General features: G+C 42.5%; 1 protein-coding gene and 1 long non-coding RNA gene across 22 annotated transcripts in view; both read right to left on the bottom strand.

The window, feature by feature from the left end:
• The window catches only part of LOC127693473 (T-cell-specific guanine nucleotide triphosphate-binding protein 2-like), a 444,108-nt gene that overhangs the window by 226,909 nt on the left and 199,087 nt on the right, over positions 1-18,112 (bottom strand). For 7 of the 20 annotated variants that reach the window (XM_052194337.1, XM_052194347.1, XM_052194360.1 and 4 more), the window contains exon 1: positions 5,719-5,786. The exons of 12 other annotated variants lie outside the window; for them this stretch is intronic. The gene's annotated coding sequence lies outside the window, so the exon portion shown is untranslated. Of the gene's footprint in view, positions 1-5,718; positions 5,817-18,112 lie in introns of those variants that run through there. One more of the 20 variants, XM_052194356.1, reaches the window with a different exon arrangement.
• Positions 697-17,395, bottom strand: LOC127693488 (uncharacterized). Of its 2 annotated transcripts, XR_007979704.1 has the most exons (4): positions 17,353-17,395; positions 2,963-3,239; positions 2,106-2,318; positions 697-1,073 (listed from the first exon to the last, which is right to left on the bottom strand). It is a non-coding gene; the product is annotated as an uncharacterized LOC127693488 (long non-coding RNA). The 2 variants fall into 2 exon arrangements; XR_007979703.1 differs by lacking the exon at positions 17,353-17,395 and having other exon boundaries at positions 2,963-5,703.

Below are 18,112 nucleotides of genomic sequence, written 5' to 3'. Positions count from 1 at the left end.
ACTGACCAGATCTCCTGGAGCTCCTGGTGTTGGGGTTTTGTCTAAGCTCCACCCCACACCTACCTGGCAATAGCCAGGTATGCCCCGCCCCAGAGATCTGGCCCACTATAAGAGGGGCTACTTGCTCCTCCTCTCTCTCTTTGCTCTCCACTCTCCCATACTCTCTCACCTCTCTGCCCCTGGGGCTCTTCCCCCCCTCCACGTGGTCATGGCCGGCCTCCACTCCCTCCTCTCTCTCTCTCTCTCTCTCTCTCTCTCTCTCTCTCTCTCTCTCTCTCTCCCACTAACTCCCATCCCCTATTCTGAATAAACTCTATTCTATACCATGTCTGTGTGTGTGTGGTCCCTCAGGGGCAGAGGTGCCCAGGCAAGGGCCCGGGGACTGGATTACTAAGCAAGGAAGATACATGGAGGGACCCATGGCTCTGGCCACATACATGGCAGAGGATGGTCTTATTGGCATCTGTGGGAGGAGAGTCCATTAGAAGGTGTTTTCTGCCATTGTAGAGGAATGCCAGAGCAGGAAGACAGAAGTGGGTGGGTGGTTGGAGGAGCACCCTCCTGGAGACAGGTGATAGCAATTTCTGAAGGAGAGAACTGGAAAGAGGAAAATATTTGAAATGTAAATAAAGAAAATATCCAATAAAAAAGCAAAAAAAAAAATAGAGAAATAGCTGGGGCAGTGAAATATTTATTAGCAACTAGCAAATTTTTATGAACAGCTCAGTTGTAGCAGGAAGTGGTCCAACTTGTGATAACTGACAGGGAATGTTCCAGGTAGGAGCAACTTCCTCATGGCTTATACAAGTTAAAAACATTTTGTAAAGAACCCTAACACAGCAAATTTATGCTCTAAACCTATTGTTCACCATGCTACTTTTCAGTGAGCCCTGGCTGCAGACTTCATACACGAAAGCAAAGGAGCAATACGGAATGGTTGGTCAGAACCCTGGCCCTGAACCATGTGTCTCAGTAGGAAGTATGTTGAATCTCCTCAGTGGCTCAGAAGTTCCACATCTATGGGTTATCTGCACATGGTTAATTTTTAGAAGCAATGTTCATGAGTCATCTCCCTGTGGAAGGAAATTGGGAAAGCTATGAGCTTAAAGTCATCACCTCCTCCACTTCATTAAAAAAAGACTACCATTTTTATAGCTAGTCAGTGTCCCACTCCCTTCAGTCAGAGTTTCACAAACTGATAGGTATGAGTCTGTCTTGATCATCATTGAGGTTTGGCTTGTCACACCTGCCTGGTATACTGCTGTTCTGGGTATTTAGCATCACTGAAATGTCTTAGGGATGTGAGAGCCATACCAAAAGAGTCATAGTGAGGTGGACAGTGAGTCCTCTAGCTCTTTCATGCTTAACTTGTCCCACTGTATCATGGAGGCCTTATGATGATCTGAGGAATGCTTTACACTGCTCTCCTGATATTGTGGAGATAAATGTAGATGATGTTCTTTTTCTCCTTTTCATACCCCAAGAGTATTTTCATCGTAAATATGTGACACACTGGCATGATTTCAGTTGTCTGGAAACCAGTCATTATACCCAAAAGTTTCAATTTCTGGACCTATATTTTGACTTCTCTCATCTCCCAAAAAACCAGGAAGAGCTGTGGTAAGTTCTCACCCAGGAATTCACTAAGTAAGTGATAGTCTGTGTACAGGAGAAGACAGAGTCACTGTGTGTCTTTAGGTAAGCAACATTCTATGAATACTGCTGGAGAAGAAAAATAACCAACAATATAATCTGGCTGAGAATCCTACAAATGACAATAATGAATGCTCTGGCAAGATACACCCACCGGGGAATCAGTGAAACAAATATTATGGGAATAACCATTAACTCTGTGACTAGATTTAAAGCTTGTGCCTCAAGGCCAGAGTTATGCCTCCTACTGTTAACTGGACTAAAACCCCATAGCTGGTTAGAACATAAGTCTTAGCAGGAGATCTGAATACTAAATTATTCTGATTAATTGACATAGTAATAAATTTCTCCTAAGTTTTCATCTTTATACTCATAGATTAGCACATTTCTCAACTCTTATTCTAGAGGCTCATTTTACAGTAGTTTGTAATTCAAAGAGACCAATGACTCACCAACATGCTGAGATTGTTTGTAAAGTACTCATCTCTAAATGGTAATTCTGTAACACCCTCCTCTCCCCAAGGTGCATTGATCTTTGCAGAAGAGAGCTTGTGAGACTGTAAGAGCTGAAGGTATTAGAAATCTTCTCAGAAACACTATTTGTGACCATGGTGAGACTGTTGCATACATGAAATCCCAGAGGCTGTGAGCATCATACACAAGACCTGCACAAAATCAAGCCAGTCAAAACTCCAAAATTTTTGGGAGAAGGACTCGTGAAGTCCCACCCCTTTCTGAGGATCTATTGATAACTTATGGCTTTTGGGGAAAAGAGAATCAGTTTTCTCAGGGATGTGGCCCCAGAGAGGCTTCCCATGATCCAGTAGATGCTACTATACCTGTGTGCATAAAGGCAGTGTTAAGTAGTATCAGTGAAATTCTCATGTAATAAGAAATTACAAAAACACAAACAGAAAAAGTAATTATAAAAATAAATAAATAACCTGAAGTCACAGAGTCTCATAGTGCCAGCAGTGGGGACCATTATGATGAACAAATAGTGTGATGGTGAAATGGGAAAGAGGAAACAGAGCACTACGTGTTCTGTGGAAAGTGGGAGAATGGGATATATCAAGGCTGTGCTGACCAGGCTGAAGTGACTGGACTGTACTGTTCCCTGAGGCCATGGTGATGCACGAATTCATGATGCCACTGAGTGCCATGTCTCCATCTGTGGTCCTATTGCAGCCAGGGTTTGTTTGATGACCATGACCAGTGTTACCACCAATAAGTGACCATGCAGATATATGTGCTGTAGGCTGCTGCCTGAAGTCATTGGATCATGTTATGGCTATGAAGCCATACTCACCTAAGTGGCCTTTGCTGCTACCTGAAGCCATGTTGATGTCCACAGCACATGGCTACCTCAGAGGGACTTGTCTAGGTCTGTGGTCCTACTGCAGGGGAGACCCTTCCAAATTTTGGTCTTGTCAGAAACAATGGGGAAGATCATGATCCTGTTTCCGCTGTCTCTAAGGAGCAAAGAACCTACTTTTGCAGTTATATCAGTAATTGCAGATGCACAGTTGAGAAATAAGGACATGGAAGTCTTCTGTGACAACCTCTACACCCACTCCATTTCCCACCTGCCAAAGGAGAAGGACCAGCCTAAACAGGAAGGTATCAAAGAGAATTCTCAATGCATTAGATATTGATGCTGATGTTATCTCTGCATAGTTGAAGTTTTCTGTGGAGGTGGTTGTTCATAAATGGAAATACAGTGCTATTTATGTGGTAGGCCACTGAGAGTTTGACTCTGCTTCAGTGAGTATATAGGTAACACAAATTGGATTTTGGTTTCTAAATTAATTTTTTTAATTAAAATATATTTTATTGATTTAAAAATGTTTATTTTTATTTTTAACTTTTTTTGCGGGAAAGAGGTCACAAGGGAATTGGGTCAGACATGGAAGAACAGAGACATGTGTGTGATTGGGTACATGATGTAAAATTCCCTAAGAATTGATAAAAAATGTTATGTTAAAAATTAACCTCTGAAGCTCAAGTCCACGTGGATCATGGACATCCACATAAAACCAGACACACTGAAACTAATGGAAAAGAAACTGGGGAAGACCCTTGAGGACATGGGCACAGGGGAACATTTCCTGAACAGAACACTAATAGCTTATGCTGTAAGATCAAGAATTGACAAATGGGACCTCATAAAATTACTGAGTTTCTGTAAGGCAAAGGACATTGTCAAAAGGACAAAATGGCAACCAACAAATTGGGAAAAGATCTTTACCAACACTACATCCAACAGAAGGCTTATATCCAAGATATAAAAAGAATTCAAGAAGGTAGACTCCAGAGAGCCAAATGACCCCATTAAAAATGGCGTACAGCCTGGAAGGCGTACACCTTTAATCCCAGCACTTGGGAGGCAGAGGCAGGTGGATTTCTGAGTTCTAGGCCAGCCTGGTTTACAAAGTGAGTTCCAGGACAGCTACACAGAGAAACCCTGTCTGGAAAACAAAACAAAACAAAAAAATGGGGTACAGAGCTAAACAAAGAATTTTCACCTGAAGAATATCGAATGACTGAAAAACACCTAAAGAAATGTTCAACATCCTTACTTATCAGGATGCAAATCAAAACAACCCTGAGATTTCACCTCACCTCAGTCAGAATGGCTAAGATCAAAAACTCAGGAGAAAACAGGAGCTGGTGAGGATGTGGAGAAAGAAGACTCCTCCACTGCTCTTGGGGTTGCAAGCTGACACCAAACCTGGGTGTTCCCCAGAAGAACTCTGTATCCTAGCACAAAGATACTGGGACATTGTGTTCATTGCTGCTCCACTAACAATAGCTGAGAAATACAATCAGCCTAGATGATAAGTGGAAATGAAAATGTGCCACAGATCATGCATAATATAAATGGACCTGTATAATTTTCACACAAAGCTGGCAGAGCTACTAAATAGTGAGTTCACCCAATGTCAGAAAGGCAAACCTGATGCTCTCTCTCATATGTGGATTTCAGCTTCTCATTTTTAGGCATGTACATTTTTGTTGTAGGAAGTGTTTGTAGAGGCCAGGAAACTGAAAGGGGGGCTATAAAAGGGGTAAAAATAGCTTTGGGGGAGATAGACAGTAGCATACATGGGATATACAAGTGGTGGTGGGGAATTATGGGAACTGAGAAGTTTGAACAGAGAGGACAGCCAGAGAGCTGCAGCACAGGACTGACTGTGGTGGAGTCAACCAAAAACCGGTATGTATGAACAAAGTATAAGGACATATGCTCCTTTCTCAAGTCCATAAAAAACAAAATAAAGTTTGAACAGAGATATCCTGAGTGGGTGGATGAAACTCCTCCCAGAAGCCAAAGACTATTTAGTGGGAATCCTAGAACCAAGAGTGGGCTACTTCCCCATGTCTGCTGATTAGGAGGCTCCTGAACCTCCCTCGACACCCCCTCCCCCCAAACAGTCAAGGTATTGTTAGTGCTGGTTGTGTTGATAATGGCTTCTCACAGTTCCCTTCTAGAAGAGGAAATAGCAGTGGGTGCTCTGTATAGGATTTTATCCTCCTGGAGTAAATCAAAGAGTTCCAGTATAGCTGGGTGTGGTGCTGCATGCCTGTAATCTTAGCCCCAGGAGGCAGAGAGGCAGAGGCAGATGGATCTCTGAGTTTGAGGTAATCCTGATTTACAGGTTCTCTACCAAAGGCACACAGTGGGATCAGTCAGTCTCAACCAAAACCCAAACCAAAAACAACAACAACAAAAATGAAATAAAACACAACTAAACCCTCCACCCAAAGAGGTTCTCGCATTGACTCTGAGGAATCTGGTCACACAAGCTGCCCTCTTTCTCCAAACTCAAGCTGGCATCAGAGGTGCAACAGACCCAGGATGTGAGGGTCATTGGGAAGTCTGTTGCTGCCTGGTGTGTTGGGAGTGCTCTGTGGTGCAGAAGACAGAGAAGGTCCTTTCTGTGAGCAACCCCTGAGTGAAATAAGCCATAATCAAAGATCCTCTGCCCTGGTGCCAGGAGACCGTCATTGATACCACAGTAAGTAGGGTTTCTGGTCAAGCGGAACTTAGAACCCTTCATGTACCTGCTCCTGAGCAGTGATGCCAGTGGCCCTCCTGTGATGTCACCTCTTCCCTTGGAGCAAGGTCACTGGTAGATCTCCCTGGAATCCTCTAAGCTGGGAGGTTCAGGAGACAGATGGATGCAGTGTTGGTGTCTTGGAGCTCTGGAGAGAAGAACGGCTGGGAAGTGAAGGCAGATGTTTTCAGATTTCCTTGCAGATCTCGGTCCACACAGTCTTTGCTCTCTGCTCTGCAGTTCCTAGATCTGAACCCTTCCTGCCTTGTCCCTGAAGGGAGGGACTGCGGTGAGGGGAGGTTTTGCTTTCTATTCCCAGACCTCTTTGTCTGGCTTACACAGTGAGCTTAAAAAGCTTTCACTTCCTTCAACAGAAAGGGAGGGGGAGCTGTGCTGAAGTGGCCAACTCCCGGGCTCCCTAAGTGTTGAACTGGGTACTTTGGTAGCCTATCCTGAGTCAGGGCTCCCACCCCACACTGACCAGTCTACTTCCCTACCTCAAAACCCTCTTTTCAGATGATGTCATATATTGCTGGGTCAGTACTGACTTTCAGACCCAGTGAGCCCATGTTTCAATGATTGCAGACACTTGCTGTAACCCTGCCTCGTACCTGGTGTCCTGCTGATTTGACATTATTTCATGTTTCTTTCTCTCTCTCTCTCTTTGTGTTTCTCTGTCTCTGTTTCTCTCTCTCTCGCTCACTCACTCTCTTTGTGTATGTATGTGGACATGTGTGTGTAGATGCTGTTGTTTCTCAGATATCATTTTCCTTATTTTGAGGTAGACACATTCACTGGCCTGGACTTTACCAATTAGGTAATTGTGGTTGACAATTGAGCTCCAGGGATCTGCCTCCCTCTTTCCTCAGTGCTGGAATTATAAACTCTCTCCACTATGCCTGTCTTTTAGGTGCATTCTGGGTATCCCATTCATAACTTCCTCTTTGAAAGACAGTAACTTACCACTTGATTATATCCCTAGCTCCCTCATAGAAAACTCTATGGTGATAGTGAATATTATGGTTAGAGTGTTAAATTTACTGTGCTACATTTTGTAAAAGCAAAATTGTTTTTATCTTGTATAGCCATGAGGAAGTTGCTCCTACTCTGAATGTACTCTGTCATCTGGCCAGGTGGACTATTTCCTGTTGCAGTTGAGCCATCCTTAAAAAATTGCTAATTGTTCAAAAATGTTTTACTGCCTGCCAGGTAGTCTTAGAAGGTAATAAGTCACAGGATTAAGCAAGCTAATTGCTAAGCTCTGCTGTTGTATGAAATGCTTGCTTGGATGGCTGAGGGCCCTGCTGGAGGACTGTACAGAATCAAGGTTGCCACATCCAGGTAGGATATGAGTTCATTTGACCCCCCAAGTAATAACTGTGGATTTTCCCTCTATAATTCTTAAGCTAACAATAGCTGGGACCTTACTTTGAGAATTCTCTCTGGTTTGGTCTTGGTCAGGTTCTTTCTTTCTTTCTTTCTTTCTTTCTTTCTTTCTTTCTTTCTTTCTTTCTTTCTTTCTTTCTTTCTTTCTTTCTTTCTTTCTCTTTCTTTTTTTGGCTTTTTGAGACAGGATTTCTCTGTGTAGCCCTGGCTATCCTGGAACTCACTCTGTAGACCAGGCTGGCCTCGAACTCAGAAAGCCACCTGCCTCTGCCTTCCAAGTGCTGGGATTAAAGGCGTGTGCCATCACTGCCCGGCTGGTCAGTCTCCTTAATAAAACACTTCTAATTTACTAAAACCAAACCTCCAGTCAGTCTTGTGACTGTCTGAATGGCTGCAGACACACAGTATCACAAAGGAAAATGCTAGAGCAGGGAAGAGTACTGGATTAGCCTCCTGTCCCTACAGTCTGTGTCTCTGTGGTTAGGAAGTTTGTGCCAGGTGTGGCCAGGAGTGGGGTTGGTGAGGGTGGCTCCCAATTTAATGTCGCCGTGGAGTCATTTTGATAGAGAGTGGACTTCTGCATGGAATCAGAGACAGGTACTCACAGTGAAGATGGAGGAAAATTTCTCATCAAAACGCAGTGCAAGGGGCAGGGAAGTGGAGCCATGGTGCTCTCAGAGGTTCAGGGCAGCTCTGCAGTTTGTAACCCATATATCTCCTGGCAGGATCTTACAAGAATGGGGTGTAAAGAGGAGCAGGTTGGATAATGTGAGAGAGAGAGAGAGAGAGAGAGACAGAGAGACAGAGAGACAGAGAGACAGAGAGAGGAAAGAATAAGAGACACACAGAGACACAGAGACACAGAGACACACTGAGAGATAGAGAAACACACAAAATCACACACACACACACACACACACACACACACACACACACACACAGGCAAAGGCAGACAGAATCAGAAGCACTGAACCTGACTAGTTTAACTAGGGCCTTCCTTGACAGAGTAAGTCATAATATCTAAAGCTGAACTGACCCAGAGTCCAGACCAGCTTCCTGGAAGGAGCAGAAACCCAGTGGGCTGCCTGGAGGAGGGTTAGAGCAGAATCACTTGTAAAGACACTCTCTGACCTGCTAAGCTGCTTCAGGTTCCCAGCCTTAGTGAGCTGTCACTCCTGCAGGGGTGGGCCTTGGTGATGAAGCTGTTTTTGAGTATTTCCTGCTGTTGTTAAAAGCCCCAATAAAACCCCCTGCCTCAACAAGTTGGACTTTGGTGGTATCAGTATCTTGGTCTGTATTCAGTTCCCTACCTATTCAGGTCCCTATTTAGGGTGAGTGGACATGTTTGTTGTGATTACCCAGGATAAAATTTGTCACTTTTCTTTTATTGGATATTTTATTTATTTACATTTCAGATATCTGCTTTCCCCATTCTCCCCACCCCACCCCCACCCTGACCACCTATATCATTCCCCCTCCTCCAGCTTCTTTGAGGGTGTTCCCCCACCCACCCACTGTCACCTCCCCACCCTCACATTGCCCCACACTGGGGCTTCCAGCCTTTATGGAACTAAGGGCCTCCTCTCCCTCTTAGGCTCAGCAAGGCCATCCTCTGCTATATACACCGATGCTGGAGCCATGGGTGTTCCCAGGATGGCGGTTTAGACCCTGGGAGCTCTGGTTGGTTGGTATTGTTGCCCTACCCATGGGGCCGCAAACCCCTTCAGCTCCTCAGTCCTCTCTCTAACTCCTCCATTTGGGACCCCGTGATTAGTTCAATGGTTCCCTGTGAGCATCTGCCTCTGTACATGTCAGGCTCTGGCAAAGCCTCTCAGGAAGTAGGTTTATCAGGCTCCTGTCAGCATGCACCTCCTGGCATACACAAGAGTGTCTGTGTTTGGTAACTGCATGTGGGATGGATCCCCATGTAGCCAGTGTCTGGACTGCCTCTCCTTAAGTCTCTGCTCCCATGAGTATTTTGTTATGTCTTCTAAGAAGGATCAAAGTATCCACACTTTTTTCTTCCTTCTTCTTGAGCTTCATGTGGTCTATGAGTTGTATCTTGGGTATTCTGAGCTTAGGGCTAGTATGCACTTATCAGTGAGTGCATACCATGTGTGTTCTTTTGTGACTGGGTTACCTCACTCAGGATGATATTTTCTAGCTCCACCCATTTGCCTAAGAATTTCATGAATTCATTGTTTTTAATAGCTGAGTAATACTCCACTGTATAAATGTACCACATAAGATAAGGAAGGACACTTCATACTCATTAAAGTAAAAATCTACCAAGATGAACTCTCAATTCTGAACATACATTCTCCAAATACAAGGACACCCATATTCATAAAAGAAACTTTACTAAAGCTTAAAGCACACATTGCACCCCATATAATAATAGTGGGAGACCTCAACACCCCACGCTCATCAATCAGGGAAACACAAACTAAACAGAGAAACAGTGAACCTAACATAAGTTTTCAACCAGATGGATTTAACAGATATCTATAGAACACTTTACCCTAAAACAAAAGAATATACCTTCTTCTCAGCACCTCATGGTACCTTCTCCAAAATTGACCATATACTTGGTCACAAAACAGACCTCAGCAGATATAAGAAGATTGATATAATTCTAAGCACCCTATCAGATCACCACAGACTAAGGCTGATCTTCAATAACAAAAACAACAGAAAGCCTACGTACACATGGAAACTGAACAACACTCTCTCTACTCAATGATAACTTGGTCAACTAAGAAATAAAGGAAGAAATTCCCCCAGGCTTTCAGAAGCATGGTTTGGAAAGGTCTGTACCATTTTTTTGCTCTTAGGAGGATAAACAGGAAGTGGGAGGGGGTGATTCATGACCAGCTCTGCTGAGTTCAGTGCTGGGTGTAGTAATTAAAGGACAGACACAGGAGGAAACTGGATTCCAACCCATGGGGAACCTTTAAGATTCCTGGGACCACATGTGGAAGGAAGACGGGGGAACAGAGTAAGGGCTGGTGGTGTGTGTGTGTGTGTGTGTGTGTGTGTGTGTGTAGGTCAAAATGTGTGTGTAGATGCTGTTCCAGATCTTCACCCATGCATGCAGATGCCCTGCCCAGGAGTGCTCTTATTTCATTGACTACATTTATTTGCTGAACCTGGAACACTCCTGACTTGAGGCTTGCAGGGAGGTGGAGCAGACAGTGCTCTCTGGCCAGGTCTTGGTTTGCTCATCTCCCATTCGGTAGGTCCTGTGCACAGCTGGCATTATTCCCTATCCAGAGCTGGAGCTGCGCTGTCCCCTGGCTCGTGCTCCCAGGTTCTCAAGTGAAGGGACCGACAGTGACTGTCCTTAACAATGTAGTGAAATGAGTATGAACCACTCAATGTATTCAGTATGTATTCCATGTTATAGCCTTCAAGCCCACATACATGTCTTTCCCTACCCACACACATTGCATACAAACATACCCCCCCCCCACAAAGACACATCACCTTGTTCACAGTTTCTGTAACACTTCTTATGCTTTGTTGTTCAGATGGTGCTGGGCCAATGAGAACAGTCTGCAACCCCTTATCATTAACAATGAATGTTTGATGAAAACCAAACATATTTTGACATGAGAATTGAAGCCAAGTGTTGTGGACACCATCAGAATTGATAAATCTTTGGCAAAAACCTTTGAATGGTGCAACTTTGTTCATTGCTATGCTGTCTGTCTAAGTTTTACAGCAATGGGGACCAAGCATACATATTGGGCCTATATTCCTCATCCCACAATTAACACAGGAGTAAATTGGGGGAGATATGGATAACCCCTTGGTGGTTAATAAATCTATTTGGTTACTTGATCCTTATGACAAGTGGGGAAGTGCTAAGCATATGGAAGAGGGTACAGAAATTATGAACTGCATTGTAGGAGTCCAGGGTACTCCTATTTGTGTAGGTAACAGAACTCAAAGTCTACATAGAACTTTTCATGCATGGTTATCCATAGCTGATGCTATGTAGAATTTTCATAATACATTTTATATGCTTCATGAATCTGCCTTTAGGGGATAGAAGATTAATTCTACTGGTTCCATAAATCCAATAAAAACACATAGACTAATATACTGGATACGTAAACAAGACCCAGCACTTTGCTGCATACAGAAAACTCACCCCAATGTCAAAGACAAGCACTACCTCAGAGTAAAAGGCTGGAAAGCAATTTTCCAAGCAAATAGTTCCAGGAAACAAGGTGGAGTAGCCATTCTAATTTCGGATAAAATCAACTTTCAGCCAAAAGTCATCAAAAAAGACATGGAAGAAAACTTCATAGTCATCAAAGAAAAAAATCTACCAAGAAGAACTCTCAATTCTGAACATCTATGCTCCAAATGCAAAGACACCCACATTTACTAAGCTCAAAGCATACATTGCACATCACACAATAATTGTGTGTGGCTTCAATACCACACTCTCATCAGTGGAGAGATCAGAGAAACAAAAACTAAACAGAGGCACAGTGAAACTAACAGAAGTTATGGACCAAACAGATTTAACAGATATTTATAGAACATTTCATCCTAAATCAAAAGAATATACCTTCTTCTCAGCACCTCATGGTACCTTCTCCAAAACTGACCACATAATTGGTCACGAAACACAGATCAACAGACATGAGAAGATTGAAATAACCCATGCCTCATATCAGATCACTACAGATGAAGGATGGTCTTCAATAGTAACAAAAACAACAGAAAGTCCACAAACACATGGAGACTGAACAATGTTCTACTCAATGATACCGTGGTCAAGGAAGAAATAAGGAAAGAAATAAAAGACATTTTAGAATTTAATGAAAATGAAGGTACAGCATACCCAAACTTATGGGACACAATGAAAGCAGTGCTAAAAGGAAAAATCATAGCATTAGGTGCCTCCAAAAAGAAACTGGAGAAAGCCTACACTAGCAGCTTAACAGCACACCTAAAAGCTCTGGAAGAAACAGAAACAAATACACCCAAGAGGAGTAGACAGCAGGAAATCATCAAACTCAGGGCTGAAATTAATCAAGTAGAAACAAAAAGAATTATACAAAGAATAAACAAAACCAGGAACTGGTTCTTTGAGAAAATCAACAAGACAGATAAACCCTTAGCCAGAGTAACCAGAGGGCACAGAGACAGTATCCATATTAACAAAATCAGAAATGAAAAGGGAGATATAACAAAAGATACTGAACAAATTAAAAAAATCATCAGATCCTCCTACAAAAGTCGATACTCAACGCAACAGGAAAATCTAGATGAAATGGAAAAGTTTCTAGGCAGATACCAAATACCAAAGTTAAAATCAGGATTAGATAGACCATCTAAGCAGAAAAATGTAAAGAAAATAGTCAAAGGTTAAAGAATGTGAGTCAAACCAAAGTTAAAGGTAAAGCCAGGAGTAAGTGTTGTTCAGTCTTGCACATTCAATTAAAGGGAAGAAAGTCCCTGTTTATAATGTGGGGGCAGATACTGGACCATGCTCTCCCATTGGCTGTTCTTTCTGAACTAATTGATTGACCTTCTTGCTTCTTTCCTCCCTTAGGTACCATCGATATTTCCCAGGCATGGGTCAGACTTCCTATTCTAAACCCCCTCCATAGGAGGATCCCAATTTGCCCTCCAGCTTTGGCACAAATCTTCAAATTTCAAGATGAAAACCAAAGTCCTGTCTCAGGAATTAATTGCCTTCATTGAATCATCCTTAGAGTTTGGAAACCTTCAGGATACAGTTTCTGTAACAAGCAGAGCTCTGGGTGACATTGAGAAAGCCCCACTGAACACTGCAGTGATGGGGGAGACTGGGGCTGGAAAGTCCAGTCTCATCAATGCTCTACGGGGAGTGGAGGCTGACGAAGGAGGTGTGTGCTCCTACCTGTTCCCCTCCAGAGAGATATTGGAGAGAAAGTGGAGCTCTCACCTCTGTGGTCAGGAGTGGAGGATCTGCTGGGAGATCCCTCTCTCCCCGCAGGCTGTGCACAGAAGGCTGTGGAGTGCCTGGCTCTCTGGTGCAAATGGTGACCAAAGGCTCTCTCTATTAATTTTCAAAAGCCCTCTCAAAGGTATCAATGGAAGGTTCTATTCCAGGGTAGTTCAACTCTTTGTCAGAAATTTGTGGATCAAGCATTAAGATCCATTAGTGCCAGGTATGAATAGGCTTTTATTTTACATTATATGTAAAATAAAATACAAAGCAGAAAAAACACCAAGATTTCCTTCTCCCCTATGTACACCTCCTCAACCCAATATTAAAACAATCTAGAGGGAAGGAGGGGTTTGGCTTCACAGAAGTGGTAGCTTGGGTTCAGAAGAGTACTGGACAAAGACCCTTAAAAATTATAAAAGAAAAAACAAAGGATTTAACTGAATTAATTTTGAAAAATATGATTGGCATATTGACCATGTCTAGATTAATTATTGCCCCTGATAAAATACAACATAACAAGCCAATAAATTATTTGGGAAAAACAATTTATAGTGAATTTATCATATCTCAAAAGTTGCAACTTAGGATTGATGAATTAAAGACAATGATTTTCAAAAACTATTGGGAAATATTAATTGGACTAGACCTTACTTAAAAATTACCAACAGCTTGGAGGACACAGGGCATACAATCAGTGGAGCAGCTGGGACAGGTGTCTTTCAGCCACCATTTGCACCAGGGAGCCAGAATTTATTCTTTCAAAAAGAACTTGTTCTTTCAACAAGAACAAGTATGACTGGAAAAAAAAGGTTAAATGCATTTGGTGGGCCACCCTCATTCTTCTTAACTGATTCATAATTTTCAGCAAGAAATTAAGGACACTTTCTCAAAAAGCTTGCCTGATAACACTGGAGTGGATGTTATGGAAAGCAGTGCAGATACTTTAGCTTTATTCAATCTTGTGTATCATTCAAATAGATTCCTTGGTCTAGCAACTGCTATCCTTGTCTTTCCACTCATAAGTTTATAGGCTTCTTTGTGTAAGATTGTGAGATGGTAGGATAGAGAAAACACTGTATTTACTGGAAGGGTGCATGATCTTCAATATAAATTTAATTCACAAGAAAACTGAATAGAGCTTAAACAAAAGGTAGATGCAGTGGGCAAATTGGAAGAGTCATTGCACTTGGCATTTACTTTGGAGTGATGGCCACTTATGGTCTGAAGTTAAGCTCTTGAAAACAATAAGTGACTGTTATCTGAGAATTAATGGGGTTGCTGATTCCTGGGAATTTCAGAACCTTAGCATGTGCTCAGTCCCAAGACATACCTGGCCAACCAGGTATGCCTCGTGTGGCTAGGAATTGCTCAGGTAATGATTCTATCGGACAACTCCCAGATCAAGCAAGAGGTTTTGGTCTGTGGGAATTGAATTACTAAAAGGACCTTTTTCGTGGTGATCACTGAAAGTGCTTCTGTAAGGCTCTGTGGCGTTCATTCTATCAGAGACTCTCTTCTGCTGCTTGCCAAGCTTTAACACATACTGCAGTAACTTTCTTGTCTTGCATAACTCAGAACAAAGAATATATAAATTTCAAGGAATCCTAGCAACAAAGAAAAAGCATACCCAGATAAATACATTAAGCATGTTGAACTCCAGATATACAGGGCAGAAAAGAAACTCCTGAAGTCATATTATAGTTTAAATTGTGATTATATAGAGCAAATTTTTTTGCAAACTGCAAGAGAAAAACAGGAAGAACTACAAAATAGGCCCTTTAGAATAACAAGTGACCCATGACAGAAGAATCTTTGAAAACCAGAGGGTCTAACATGACCTGCCAGAGCTTGTCTGTGACTGTTTCTGATCTGGAATTGCATCTCCATGTGAGAAATGAAGAGCCTACAGCGTGGACTCCACTGGCATCTGAGAATCCCAACCCGGCATCTTTCATCTAAAGTTGACTGCTCAAGAAGACAGTCAATGCCCACAACACACAGGTGGAAGGAAGGTGTTGTCTTGTTTGCCTTGGGATGCTCTGTGGTCCAGAAGATGGCCACTGGAGGATACTCCTGTTCCCAGGATGCTCCCTGAGTACAAAGCCCAAGCTCTCCTGTCCTGGTGTCAGGACTCCACTCCTCGTGTTAAGACACATCTTGGGTTATCGAACAAGCTAACCCTGACACCCTTCATTACTTCAGCAGTGGTGACCTTGATCTGGTGGCAATAACACTTCTGTGATGGTTCTCCTCACAGGAAAGGTCTTTATCTAAAACTGGAATTCAGATTCAGGATGTTTATGAAGGGAAGACGTGATGTGTGGAGTTCTGGTGTCCCAGGGAGAGCTGCACAAAAAAGGAGGAGGCTGTGGGACGAACAGTCTGAACTCCCTGAGTTTCTTTGTCCTCACTCAACAGCCCTTTTCTGCCTGCTTCTGAGTCCTATTCATCTCAAACACCCAAGGAGGAGTGTGTACTCAGAGTAGGTTTCAGTTTCTATTCCTGGAAATGGCTAGTTTGTAAGAATCAAGGGCAACTTTCCACATTCAAGGGTAGATAAGGTTACAAACAGGCCAAACTGTTCTGATACTCTGGATTCCTCTGGGAGACTGCTAACTCATGTGATAGCATCTACCCCTGAGAAAGCTATCCTGTGTAGGTCTTGGGTTTAGAGGTTTACCAGTTTGACTTAAGGTTTGGTTTTAGTAAATTAGAGACCTTTTATTAAAAAGAATCTGTCCAGGATAAGGCCTAAGCTATTGCCAGCGAAAGGATTATAAAAGGAAAACCCACAAAGTTAATATTTTGGGCAGACTAACTCATATCTTGTCTGGGTTTGGGGAAGGGTTAGTGCCATCTGGGCAGACCCCACCCCACCACTCCCCAGCTCCCAGGGAATGGACCACCAAACAAAGTGTAAACATGGAGGGACCCACAGTGATGCCTGCATATGTGGAAGAGGTTGGCCTTGTTGGCATCAGTGGGAGGAGACTCCCTGGGGCCTGAGAGTGTTTGATGCCCCAGTGTATGGGAATGCCAAGGCAGGAACATGGGAGTGGGTAGTTGAGAAGCAGAGCACCTGCATAGAGGCAGGAGAATGGGGGATGGGATAGGGGGTTTCCAAAGGAGAGACCCAGAAAGTGGAAAACATTTGAAATGTAAATAAAGAAAATATCCAATAAAAAGAAAAAGGAAATAGCTGGGGCAGTGAAATATTTTCTTATTCAAGAGGCTCATTTTATAGTAGTTTGTAATTCATAGAGATCAATGACTGGTCAACATGCTGAGGGTAAGTGTTTGTAAAGTACTCATCTCTAAATGGCAATTCTGTATCACCCTCCTCTCCCCAAGTTGCACGGATCATTGCAGAAGAGAGCTTGTGAGATTGTAAGAGCTGGAGGTATTAGAAATCTTCTGAGAAACACTATTTGTGATCATGTTGGGACTGTTGCATACATGAAATCCCAGAGACTGTGAGCAGCATACAAAGACCTGCACAAAATCAAGCCAGTCAAAACTCAAGTGATTTTGGGAGAAGGACTCGTGAAGTCCTACCCCTTTCTGAGGATCTATTGATAACTTATGGCTTCTGGTGTAAAGGGAATCCATTTTCTCAGGGATGTGTCCCCAGAGAGGCTTCCCATGATCCAGTAGATGCTACTGTACCTGTGTGCATAAAGGCAGCGTTAAGTAGTATCAGTGAAATTACAAAAACACAAACAGAAAAAGAAATGACAAAAATAAATAAATAAATAAATAAATAAATAAATAAATATATAACCTGAAGTCACAGAGTCTCATAGTGCTAGCAGTGGGGACCATTATGATGAACAAATAATGTGATGGTGAGATGGGAAAGAGGAAACAGAGAACTACATGTTCTGTGGAAAGTGGGAGAATAGGATATGTCAAGACTGTGCTGACCAGGCAATTATCAAATTCATCTGGAACAACAGAAAACCCAGGATGGCTAAAACTATTCTCAGCAACAAAAGAAAATCTGGGGGAATCAGTATCCCTGACCTCAAGCAATACTACAGAGCAATAGTTGGCCATGTTGATGTCCATGGCCCATGGCTACCTCAGAGGGACTTGTCTAGGTCTGTGGTCCTACTACAGGGGAGACCCTTCCAATTTTTGGTCTTGTCAGAAACAATGGGGAAGATCATGATCCTGTTTCCACTGTCTCTAAGGAGCAAAGAATCTACTTTTGCAGCTACATCAGTAATTGCAGATGCACAGTTGAGAAATAGGGACATGGAAGTCTTCTGTGACAACCTCTACACCCACTCCATTTCCCACCTACCAAAGGAGAAGGACCAGCCTAAACAGGAAGGTATCAAAGAGAATTCTGAATACATTATATATTGATGCTGATATTATGTCTGCATAGTTGAAGATTTCTGTGGAGGTGGTTGTTCATGAATGGAAAGACTCAGTTCTATGTATGTGGTAGGCCACTGAAAGTTTGACTCTGCTACAATGAGTATATAGGTAACACAAATTGGATTTTGGTTTCTAAATTAATCTTTTTAAATTTAAAATATATTTTATTGATTTAAAAATGTTTATTTTTATTTTTAACTTCTTTGGGGGAAAGAGGTCACAAGGGAATTGGGTCAGACATGGAAGAACTGGGACATGTGTGTGATTGGGTACATGCTGTAAAATTCCCTAAGAATTGATAAAAAATGCTATGTTAAAAATTAACCTCTGAAGCTCAAGTCCACGTGGATCATGGACATCCACATAAAACCAGACACACTGAAACTAATAGAAAAGAAACTGGGGAAGACCCTTGAGGACATGGGCACAGGGGAAAATTTCCTGAACAGAACACCAATAGCTTATGCTGTAAGATCAAGAATTGACAAATGGGACCTCATAAAATTACTGAGTTTCTGTAAGGCAAAGGACATTGTCAAAAGGACAAAATGGCAACCAACAAACTGGGAAAAGATCTTTACCAACCCTACATCCAACAGAAGGCTTATATCCAAGATATATAAAGAACTCAAGAAGGTAGACTCCTGAAAGCCAAATAACCCCTTTAAAAATGGGG

The sequence above is a fragment of the Apodemus sylvaticus genome, chromosome 10 (genome assembly GCF_947179515.1).
Source record: "Apodemus sylvaticus chromosome 10, mApoSyl1.1, whole genome shotgun sequence".
NCBI lineage: Eukaryota > Metazoa > Chordata > Mammalia > Rodentia > Muridae > Apodemus > Apodemus sylvaticus.
Note: the sequence above shows the minus strand (reverse complement) of the source record. Positions and strands in the feature narration are given on the sequence as shown.